Genomic DNA, 11,748 nt, shown 5'->3' with positions numbered 1-11,748 from the left:
TCTAATTCCCTGGTACCCTGTAGGGTGTTTCTAATCAGCTGTGATCCCAGATAGTGTTCTGAGGGGAACCTTTGATCTCGCTTAAGTTCTTTAGCAACTCTTTCAAGATGTGACCTAAGGAGCTACCAAACCAACTATATAGCTTTGCAGACACTCGAGGAACTGGCCCAGCACAGTGCTCTGGGTAAAGGCAGGTGGTTCTCTAAGTTTAATGTGTTTACATTGTGAGTCCCAGGCCAGCCAGAGATACATAGTGAGACACTGTCTCAACACAGCAACAAAATACTTAAGAAAATATCTACCAGGGTTGGGGATTTAGCTCAGTGGTACAAGGTCCTGAGTTCGGTCCCCAGCTCTGAAAAAAAGAAAAGAAAAAAAAAAAAAAAAGAAAATATCTACTGAGAAGCCCACCCACTTCAGGTATGTCTTTACCTCCCCTATTTTTCTCTTTCTAGTAGCCCTTGATTTCCTTTCAAGTGTGGTGAGAGCAGTGGCTCAGCAGTTAAGCACTTACTGTTCTTGAAGTGGACCTGGGTTTGGTTCCCAGAATCTACATGTGGCTCACAACTATCGCTAATCTAGTTCTGGGATCACTGACCTCTGTGGGTACTACACACCCATATACAAATATGCAGGCAAAACATTCACATACATAAACAAATCTTAAGCATTTTTTTTGATAATTCCATGCTGACTTGTTCTGAAATTCTTTTTCTTCAAAATCATGAATCCAACCTTACCTGAGTAGAGGTCTCTTTAAAAAATAAACAAACAAAAAAAGGAAGGGGATAGGGAGCAGGTCAAGCCATTGCAGGCAGTACTGAGCTATTCTGATTCTTCTGGCTTGTGCCTATGCCACTACCACTGACAAAACAACTGACTGTGAAGAATTAAAATTTCCCTAAGAATCCCGTAAGAGAAGGAGAAGGTTGCTGTTTGTGAAGGCTCCAGTCTGAGGAGGATTTGTCTTGAGATTTCAAACTGTCCTGACAATTTGTCAATTCACTTTGCCAGAGAGACTAGAGCTGAGATAAAGATGGGTCATGATGGGTGGGACCACACCACAACTGGACTGTTTAGCTAGGCGTAACTCTTGCCCTGCACTTAAACCTAAACCTTGATGGGTGTGGTGGCTTTAATCCTACCTTCAATCATAGCAGAGAACATCTCTGTGAGTTCAAGGCCAGCTTAGTTTATATGAGTTCCAGAACAGTCAGAGGTAGAGACGCTGTCTCCAGCCAGCCAGCCAGCCAGCCAACCAACCAACCAACCAACCAACACTAACCTTATGTTGCCACCCTGAAAACAGTCTTGGGAGACACCATAGAATCCCTTTATTTGTCTCTCTTTCCACTGTGAATTCTCTTTCCACACTGAATTCACCTTTCCCTGCTTTCTGCCCTTCCTTGTCAGTTTAGATGGTGTATTGAGGATGAATGGCTGACACTAGCTCCTTAGAGAGAGCTGCTAGGGCCCAGGCTTTAGCCTCACACCTTCAAGTGATTCAGTATCTGAAACAGGAAATGAGTCAGGGCTGGTGCTGCTCAGGGCTATACCAGTTCCTGTTCAGTGCCAGAGGCCTTGGGATCCAGCCTCAGGCACCACAGCTCTCTAATAATAATAAATGATAATATAACTCAAAGAGAAAGAAAAAAACTGGAGGCAGTATGTGACTGTATGATGTCATGTACAAGGCAGATTGTACTTTTTTTCCTAGCACTTGGGAGGCAGAAGCAAGTAGATCTCTGGATTTGAGGCCAGCTTGGTCTACATAGTCAGTTCTAGGACAGCCAGAGCTACCCAGAGAGACAGATGCTGTCTCAAAAAAACAAAAACAAAAGCAAACAAACAAACATATCTACAAGAATAAATAATAAATAAATAAAATACTTTGGTAGGACCATCAGGGAACTCTCAGCTACAGGCCTCAGCTGCTAATAGCATTTTTAAACCTTTGATTACTTCAGAATTGGGTATTTTTTAAACTTATTTTTTTATTAATTTTTATTTATATGAATACACTGTTACTGTCTTCAGACACACCAGAAGAGGGCACCAGATCTCATTACAGATAGTTGTGAGGCACCATGTGGTTTCTGGGAATTGAACTCAGGGTCTCTGGAAGAGCAGTCAATGTTCTTAACCATGAGCTATCTCTCCAACCCCAGAATAGGGGTTTGTTAAATTAGGATATTCCAAAGAATTTTTTTTTTATCACCATGTTATAGATGTAACAGAGTGGTCAAGGAATGGCTATTTAGTGAACTAAAGATAGCCTAAGATAAATTGTAATTAGATTCTCGACTTGCAACATTCCCTACTATCCACAGTCGTTGACATTTTAATTAAACGTTTGCAGAAACAGCTTTCTAGGAATTCTGCTATAAAAGAACACATAATCATTAGGGATGACCCTTCCTTCATCCCACGTACCTTCTGATCCCAACTCTAGCAGAAGTCTTGCTTCTTGTCCCTGAGGAGGATTTGCACCAGGGCACAGGCAGAGCAAATCAGTAATCAAGGTTTACTTCCATGGGGGAGAAAGCAAGAGTGGGAAGCACTTTGAGTCTCCAGACGGAAGGCAGACTGACTGGGTGACAAAAGTCTAAGCCTAGTTAGTATGGCATCTGGAATCTTAAGTCTACCAGGTCTCTTGGGGCTGTTTTCCATCCTTGAATATGCAGAAGCTTTTCCAGAAGCCCTTCTTCCTCATTCAAAGCTCAGTCTGTTACAGTAAGAAGAATAACCCCGAGGAAGGAGTTGACAAAGGCTGTGTGTGTAACATTCCACAAGGTCACCTGTCTGAATTATCTTAGGATCCAGTCACGTAGCACAGAGACTGGGAGCTTGAGAAGACTGAGGCAGTGAAAGCAGGCCAGGGAGGTCTGGGAGATAGTGCAGCAGGGAAAGGTGGGGGATGTGCAAGCCTACCCACTGACCTGGGTTGAATCTCTAGAACCCAGGAAAAGCTCCTCTGCAGTACACAGAGTATGGGAGCAGCAGGAGAGACCCTGCTTCAACAATAGGAAAGAAAACAAGAGATTCCTAGAAGTTGTTTACTGACCTTCCCAGGAATGCTCACACAGGCAAGCGCTCAAAAGGACAAAGCAAACCAAAAGAACAACTGGGCATGGTATCACATCCTTTAACCTTGAGTGAATCCCAAGTCTCGGGAGGCAGAACAGGTGAATCTCCATGAGTGAATCAAGCTAGCCAAGGCTTCATAGTAAGATATCGTTTCAAAACAACAAAACTAGGAATATCCAAGGTGGCACCAGGTGACTGATGCAGCCTATGAAGTGAAGCTTTTAATTCCAGGACTTCAGAGACAGAGATAGGTGGATATCTGCAAATTCAAGGCTATGGAGTGAGACCCTGTTTCAAAACAAAAGAAAAAAGGAAGCAAGCAAACTAGCAAGCAAAGCTGGGAGTAAGTGGTTCATGCCTGTAATCCTAACTCCTGAGAGGCAGAAGAGGCCCATGCAGGAAGATTGCTGTGAGTTTCAGGGCATCCTAATCTACAGGGCAAGACCCTGCCTGGAGAAAAAGGCTCCCAATAGCTAAGCATGGTGAGACTCCTGCAATCTCAGCACTTGAGAGTTGAAGGCAGGAATAGCAAGAAATGGTCTTCTGGCTACACAGGGAGTTTGCAGCTACCCTGGAAAACATGTAACTTTGTCTCAAAAAAAAAGAAAGAAAGAAAGAGGGGGTGGGGAAGAAGGAAAGAAAGAAAGAAAGGAAGGAAGGAAGAAAGAATGAAAGAAAGAGAAAAAGAAGGAAGGGAGGAAGGAAGGGCAAAAATAGAAGGGGTATTCTACCAGGCAATAGCTAAACATGTTTTTGAAACATGGGAATACTGGGTAGCTTGGGTTTCTTTCTGTAAGCCTCAGAGCATGGGGACTTTCTGACACTGGCCTGGATGGAGCCAGTTTTCAGAAAGAGCTGGTCTGCTTGGGGCTCTGCCATCAAGTGTGTTTGACTTTGGGGCATTTCCTCTGGTGACTGATTTACTCTGTTGGTATCCTATGCAGGAGCTCAGCTCAAAGCAACTATGCCAAGAGCTTTAAATCTAGAGCAGCAAAGTTACATAGCAACCACCCCATTCCTAGGTTGTAAAATGATAAACACTTGGAGTGGAAATACATCTGCACCCTACTCTGCTTTCTTTTTCTCTCTTCCTTTCTTGGGGGGGAACGGTAGGAGACTGTTTTGGTATGTTTATTTGTTTTTTTATCCAAGATAACTAGTCTGCCAAGATTCCACAAATCTATCCTACCTGTAAAACTTTGCTGCACATCTTTTTTTTTTCTTTTCTTCTTTTTTTTTTTTTTTTCTCAGAGCTGGGGACCGAACCCAGGGCCTTGCACTTGCTAGGCAAGCGCTGTACCGCTGAGCTAAATCCCCAACCCTGCTGCACATCTTTTAATCAACATTTTGTTTATACAAAAGCACCACTGCCTTCCTAGAACCTGCTAGCCCTTCCCCTATCTTCTTCCGTTCTTTGCACCAACTCTTTTAAACTAGCCAGTCACAAGACTGAGGTCAGATTGTCCCAGCCAACAGGAAAAAGACAAGTCTACACTGTGTCATGCTTGCTAACTTGGCTTGGGTCATGGCACACCATTCTGTAAAGAGAAATTAGATCTGTTCGTGTGTCTTTGTTGACATTGAGAATAGTGTTTTCAAGAGATTGAACCCAGGAGCTGGTGCACAAGGCTTGCCTGGAGCTCTGGCTTATACTACCAGATCCATGAATCCATTTTTTCCCAAATGGTTCAGTCGAGGGGTGTTGAATATGGTGGCTCTCACCTGTAATCTCTAAACTCTGGAGGCTAAGGCAAGAAGATCTCTGTGTTGTTACCAGTGAGGACTACATTAGCAAGACAGTAAGACCTTGCCTCAAAAATAAAAAAATTAAAAAATAAAAAGGAAAATGGAAGTGGTAACATCAGTGATGTCTGTGTTTACAGCCTGAGGATTTCTTTTCAGAGACCTATTTTGTTTTGTTTTGTTTTTTCTTTTTTTTAAAACAGAAGTCTCATTCTACACCTTCCGTAGTTTTTGATGAACTGAACTCACAGAGATCCTCCACCTCTCAAATTCTGGGATTAATGAGTTGTTCATTTCCAGCCTAAAAAAAAGAGTTTACATAGATTTGATAATAGAGTCTTTTGAAAGAGAGGAGCTCAGAGGAAGGATAAACCAGGTATACGTGCAATCGTGCATATGTCAGAAGAGTGCATCACATTCCCTGGAGCTGGAGTTCTAGGCAGCTGTGAATCACCTGATTGTGAATTGAACTCAGGTCCTCTGGAAAGAGCAACTAATGTTCTTTACTGAGTCATCTCCTCAGACCTCGTGTTAGAATTCTTAAACATCATCTGGCAAGAGGTTTCAGCCAGACTCTGGGTGAAGGGACTCCTTTTCCCTCTCTCTGCCTTATAACTGGCTTTGTCTCTCCATGCTGCTGCAATAGAAAACTTGTGTTGATGGGCAGTCAGTAGGAGAATAGGGTGCCTTTACTGTGCCCTGGAGTATGCAAGCACACACACCTTCCACTAGGTCTGAGTAAATAAGATTTTAAAAATGAGCTGAAAAGTAATGAGATTCCTGATGCCAGAGGTATTCAAGCAAAGATCGTTGTAAAAGCCCAGGATCCATCAAACTTGGCTTCTCTTACTGTCAGCCATCTATACATTTATTCAACCCATACTTACTCAGTGACCTGCAAAAGTGGAGTGGCACAAGGCAGTATCACAGTGCAAGTCCTTGTCACAGTCACACATCAAATCTGTCTGTGGTCTTCCAGAAAACACTCACATCTGCACTAACCACACGAAGTACAGCAAAGAGCTGTTAATGACAACAAAGTACTCTGAACGCCTTTTACGGATCTTCCAACTCCAGCCTGACTTTTGTTTCTCTGCGACAGAGTCACTAGGTCTGACTCTATTCAATCCATGGGGGGTGGGGAGGATTGAGAATCGGAAGGTGGAAAAAGAGGAGGAAGATAAAGGAAAGGGTGGGAACTCTTGTGTCTAGTTTTCATTTCAGTCCCGGACAGCCATCTTGTAGGACTGAAAAGTCAATTAGAAAAGAGATCTGGCCAAATTCCACCTTTTACAAAAGGGGAAGTATAGTGTTTGGGAACCTTGGTGACAGAACAAAAGCAAGGCGACTAAGGGGCTGTTTTGGAGGGCTCTATCTGCAGAGGAGTCTGGAGAGGAGTCTGGAGAGGTATACATCCCACATGTGATTGAGTACCCCAGGATCTATGAATTCAGGACATGGGCCTCCATGTCTTCTGTGCTTGTCCTTCTCAGGTGTTGAGAAGGCAGTAGCCAACCACAGCGTTCTGGGAGCTGTATGTTCACTTTCATTCTTACTCTCCAGTGCGGTGTCAGTTGGCCTTTCGACTCTGCCGGGCATCCTTCTGGGTGTGAGTGGGAGTGCGGTGAGGACAGCCTCACCCAGCTCTTCTCTCTTCTGATGACCCAGAACAGCTGGGAAGCCACTGACATTATCTTGGAGCCTCTTCTCTGGTCTGGATAATGGAGTCCTGCTCTGCTCATTTCCAAGGCCCCTTTTGCTCTAAGTCTGGTTAATTTCATGCCAAATGAGGGTCATGGTAGAATGGACCTTAGGGCCCTGGAGAAAAATGAAAAGGCCTGCTTGGGAACTTCCCATGCTCACAATTCTTTTACTAAAAACTGGCCACTCTAGAGTTGTGTGCACTTGAAATTTTCCCTCAGGAGATACTCAAGTGATGGTTGGTACATGCCTGAAGTTTCAACTTATAAGGTGGAGGCAGAAAGATCAGGCATTTCAGGTCATTTCCTGCCACATCAGTAAGGTAGAGATCAACTTGGGTTTTGTTAGACTCTGTCGCAGAGAAACAAAAGTCAGGCTGGAGTTGGAAGATCCGTAAAAGGCGTTCAGAGTACTTTGTTGTCATTAACAGCTCTTTGCTGTACTTCGTGTGGTTAGTGCAGATGTGAGTGTTTTCTGGAAGACCACAGACAGATTTGATGTGTGACTGTGACAAGGACTTGCACTGTGATACTGCCTTGTGCCACTCCACTTTTGCAGGTCACTGAGTAAGTATGGGTTGAATAAATGTATAGATGGCTGACAGTAAGAGAAGCCAAGTTTGATGGATCCTGGGCTTTTACAACGATCTTTGCTTGAATACCTCTGGCATCAGGAATCTCATTACTTTTCAGCTCATTTTTAAAATCTTATTTACTCAGAGGTATATGTCTGTGTTTTGCTGGGGACTGAATCCAGGGCCTTGAGCATGCTAGGACTGGGAGGTCAGTTCTCTGGAAGAATTCATTACAAATGCTGCTCCTGCCTTTTTTGTTCCCTCTATTCACCCTGCTGAGCTTCTGGTCAGAGCAGGAAGCTTGGGATGATTGGTTAAAGCATACTCAAAGTGGAGACTTAAAGTCCAATGAGAGAAAACAAGGGTGGCCCTGGCTAAGGAAAATGGAGAGGGTCATTCACAGGATGACTAGAAGCAGTGTTCAATCTCTGGTCATCTTCATTGTCACAGATGATTTTCTAAAGTCTTGCATCTCATGTAGTTCCAGCTGACCTTGAACTCACTATTTAGCTGAGAATGATTGTCACATATCCCGTAATATTGGTATATACACACAAGAGCACAACAGATAAAGGTACATTTTTAAAAAATTAAAAGATGGCTGGCACTGTAATTCAGAGATAGAGTTTAGCAGGCCCAGAACTTTCAGTGATGGTGGAATGAGTAGAGGCCCCCTCCCCCCTGCACCCCTACCTCCATAGGACTTCTCTGAGTAGCCCTGGCTACTAGCCAGGAACTAGATCTACAAACCAGGCTGGCCTTGAACTCACAGAGATCTCTTTGCCTTTATCTCCAGAATGCTGGACTTAAAGGCCTGTGCCACTACACCTTCCTTTATTTATTTGTTTTGCATGTTTAAATTAATACCAGGGATCCAACCCAGTGTCACCACACATTAACCAAAAGTCTTCCATTGAGCTATTGCCTGGTAGAATTATTTTCCTATACTCAGAAAAGAGTTTCCCAAAAGGTATCCTGAGAATGTGAAAAAGCTTGCTTTAAAAATAGTATACTATGGGGTCGGGGATTTAGCTCAGTGGTAGAGCGCTTGCCTAGCAAGGGCAAGACCCTGGGTTCGGTCCCCAGCTCCAAAAAAAAAAAAAAAGTATACTATGCCAGTTGGTGGTGGCACAGGCAAATTTCTGTGTTTGAGGTCAGCCTGGTATACAGAGTTAATTCCAGGACACCCAGACTACACAGAGAAACTCTGTCTCTGAAAACAACCAAAACATGTCACCCATAGACATGACCTCTGCCTCTAGTATTCTCCATTGTCACCCTGGGCAGCCATTCATAGCACATACTCTCTGAGCCACTGCACTGGGTCTGGAGCCTGTATTAGAACACTAGATGGGAGTTTTCTTCCAGGATGATGCTCCTTCAGGGCCAGATCCTGTCCTGGAGTCCAGGGTAATGCTGATATACATTGGGAGTTTAAGACATGTTCAATCAATGGCTAAGTAAAAACGTACCCCTCATACTTAACCTTGACTTTATTTTAACCACATGTACAGTATTCTGAGTCTGTTATCCATGGTTTTAATTTTGTAAATATTTCTTTTCTAGCTAAATCTGAAACCACAGCCCTATAATTCTAGCTACTTAGGAGCATAAGGAAGGAAGACCTTAAGTTTTTTTTTTTAATATTTTATTTATTTATTATATGTGAGTGCACTGTAGCTGTCTTTAGACACACCAGAAGAGGGCATCAGATCCCATTACAGATGGTTGTGAGCCACCATGTGATTGCTGGGATTTGAATTCAGGACTTCTGGAAGAACAGTCGGTGCTCTTAACCACTGAGCCCTCTCTCCAGCCCCCAAGGAAGACCTTAAGTTTAAGGCCCTTGTGAGCAGCAGTGTGTTCAAGATCAGTCTGGTCAACTTAATGAAACTCTATCTCAAAACAAACAGTAAAAGAGGCTAGAGTGCAGCTCAGTGGTGGAGCATGTGTGCTTATTGCATGCAAGGTTCTTTTTGTGTGTGTGTTTGGAGATGATCTCACTTCATAACCCACCCTGGTTTGGAAGGGATGTTGGACATCCCAGGATAGACCCAGGAACAGAGACCGAGCTGCCTATTTAACATATCAAAGTAGACCTGGCCTCTAGGTTCTCCCAGCATCCTTCAGTCCCTACTTGTTGCAAGGTATGGTTAGGTACCCCACCAACTATACTGGACTTTCCAGTCTGGAGTTTCCCCTCCCCCACCAGAGGCTCTTCCCTTAAATAAACCAGACATTTTGGCTCTCTGCCCCCTCCCACCCCCCACTTCCCCCTCCATCTGCCCCTTTCCTCTCCCTTCTCTCTTTCCTTCTTTCTTTTTCTTTCCCCTTTTCTCTCCCCAACCACCTCCCTCTGCCTCCCTCATCTACTTGGTACCTTCCCTGACCTCCTCCTGTGAGATCAGGGAACTTGCTTGAGAGTTGTCCCCAGTAAACCTCCCTTTATACTCTCAATTTGGTCTTAATTGGCTTATTTCACTGGAGAAGAAAACCTGTTACTATGTTGATCAGGCTGGCCGGCTGCCTCTGGCTTCTGAGTGTTGGGATTAAAGGCTTGCACCACCATACCTGGCCTCTAAGCTAACTTTCTAAATGTTTCTATAAAGTCCATCTTAGAACCATACTGTCTCTTGTATGATGTATTGTCTCTTACAATGCTCTCCATCTCTTGGCCTCTGAGGTTATGTGGCCTCTCTCTTCAATAAAACTCATCTTCTGAAGATGAGTATCATCTCCATTCCTCATCCAAACCACAAACTGTCATTCTTTTTTCATTAACAGCTAGCATTACAACTTAGAACCCATGTCAAACCTAAACACAGTAGCCAGAACGTTTATAATCCCTGGGTACCTATGGGAAGATGGAAGGTGGGACAGGAGAATCTTTGTAAGCACTCAAACTGGTTTATACAATGGGAAAAACAAAAAACAACAGTCTCTGTTTCAAGCAAGGTAGAAGGCAAAGACCAACACTGAACATGGTTCTCTGCCATACACATGAATATACATAGACTGAAAAATAATGAAAACATTTAAAAACCATAAAAAGAAATATATCCTGGATATATGCTATGTCATTAAATATAGTTATATGTCTCTTCCTGATGTATTTACTTTTGGAGTGTTAGATACCGAATCCAGGCCTTCTAGTTGCTAAGCAGTCCCCTATGGCTATTTTCATGCCTTGCATTCAATTCACAGAAAGGAGGAACTAATTATCTACAAATTCAGGACTTATGTGTGTGTCTTATTTTTCTTTCCCACTTCTGCACTTATTGTCTTAGGGCAAATTTCTGCTATTAGATGAAAGATAAATTTTACAGTTTGATGAAATGGATAGACTGTCTTTTAGGACCTTCATTTAAGGTCCCTGGATTCAAGGAGGGTTGGGCAGTGTGTGTGTGTGTGTGTGTGAGAGAGAGAGAGACACATGTGCATGTTTGTCTACAAATCTCTCCTTGTCATTTGCACACTCTCTCAGGGTGCTATCCCCTTACCTGCATTTGTCAGAGGCCGGGAAGAAGAGCTGTTAGTTCTGAGTGTGAGTACACGTCTAGGAATGATCTAAACACACAGGTGACCTCCACCCAAGCCCATTATCTCTGCTTTACTGACGAGGAAAGAGAACACGGGAAACAGCTAGATCTCTAAATGATCTTTCTGGAAACCACAGCTTAGTCATGTCATTGTCTCTTCTCATTGTGAACACTACTTGCAAGATGGACTCTGTTCTCTCCTATTGGCCTCCTGTTATCCCTGCTGGAGCCCTGCTTGTGAGGACAACATGCTTTCTGGCCTAAGGCCTGTTCTTTGCTTCTGTATTTTGTCTTTTATCTCCAAACACTTTTTATTCAATTTGAGTCCTTTCTGGTGTTGGGGTCTGGGAATCGCTACACAAACACTGATCTCAGTCAAATAGGGATGGTTTATTAAACCCATACCCCACGACTGATCGATCAGGCCCACAGTGAAGACTCTAGAGAGTTGGCTGCTGTGACTTTGAGTCGATATCCCATAGTGCTTTTAAAGCCTGATATCTATAAATTATCTGTGCCGTTATTCCACCAATCAGGATTTAGGGATGCACCTTTTTTCTTTAGGACATGTCTTGGTTGTACATTTATCCTGTTCCCATCGGTTGGGACCTGTAGCAGGGGACTTGTGTTGTCTAACATTCATGTCTTAACTTGTCAACTGGGATGTCAGCTACCCATGTACATGTCTCTTTCTGCAAAGTAGGATGTCAGTTCCCAGAGAGATCTTGGAACTTAAACTTTATTGGATCCCTACTTGAAATGGAAGTCTTATTTCAAATAGGTTCAGGTGTCTCCTATGTTGGGTTCCATACCAGGGGCAGCTTATAAAGGGAAGTACCATAATGGGGTTGGGGATTTAGCTCAGTGGTAGAGCGCTCGCCTAGGGAGCGCAAGGCCCTGGGTTCGGTCCCCAGCTCCAAAAAAAAAAAAAACAAACCTCACACACAGGCACAGGTGGGTGGATGGTTCAGGTCCAAGCTTATTGTGGCTAACTGTACAAAGCAGTTCTAGCTGACTTCTGTTGTGACTGGTGTCCAAGAAAACCATAGCATATCCCAGTAACAGCAGGAACAGTATATGAGAAAGTTTCCTTATGACATAAGT

This window comes from Rattus norvegicus, chromosome 4 (genome assembly GCF_021556685.1).
Source record: "Rattus norvegicus strain SHRSP/BbbUtx chromosome 4, alternate assembly SHRSP_T2T, whole genome shotgun sequence".
NCBI classification, from domain to species: domain Eukaryota; kingdom Metazoa; phylum Chordata; class Mammalia; order Rodentia; family Muridae; genus Rattus; species Rattus norvegicus.
The sequence above is the reverse complement of the archived record's forward strand: the minus strand, read 5'-3'. Positions refer to the sequence as shown.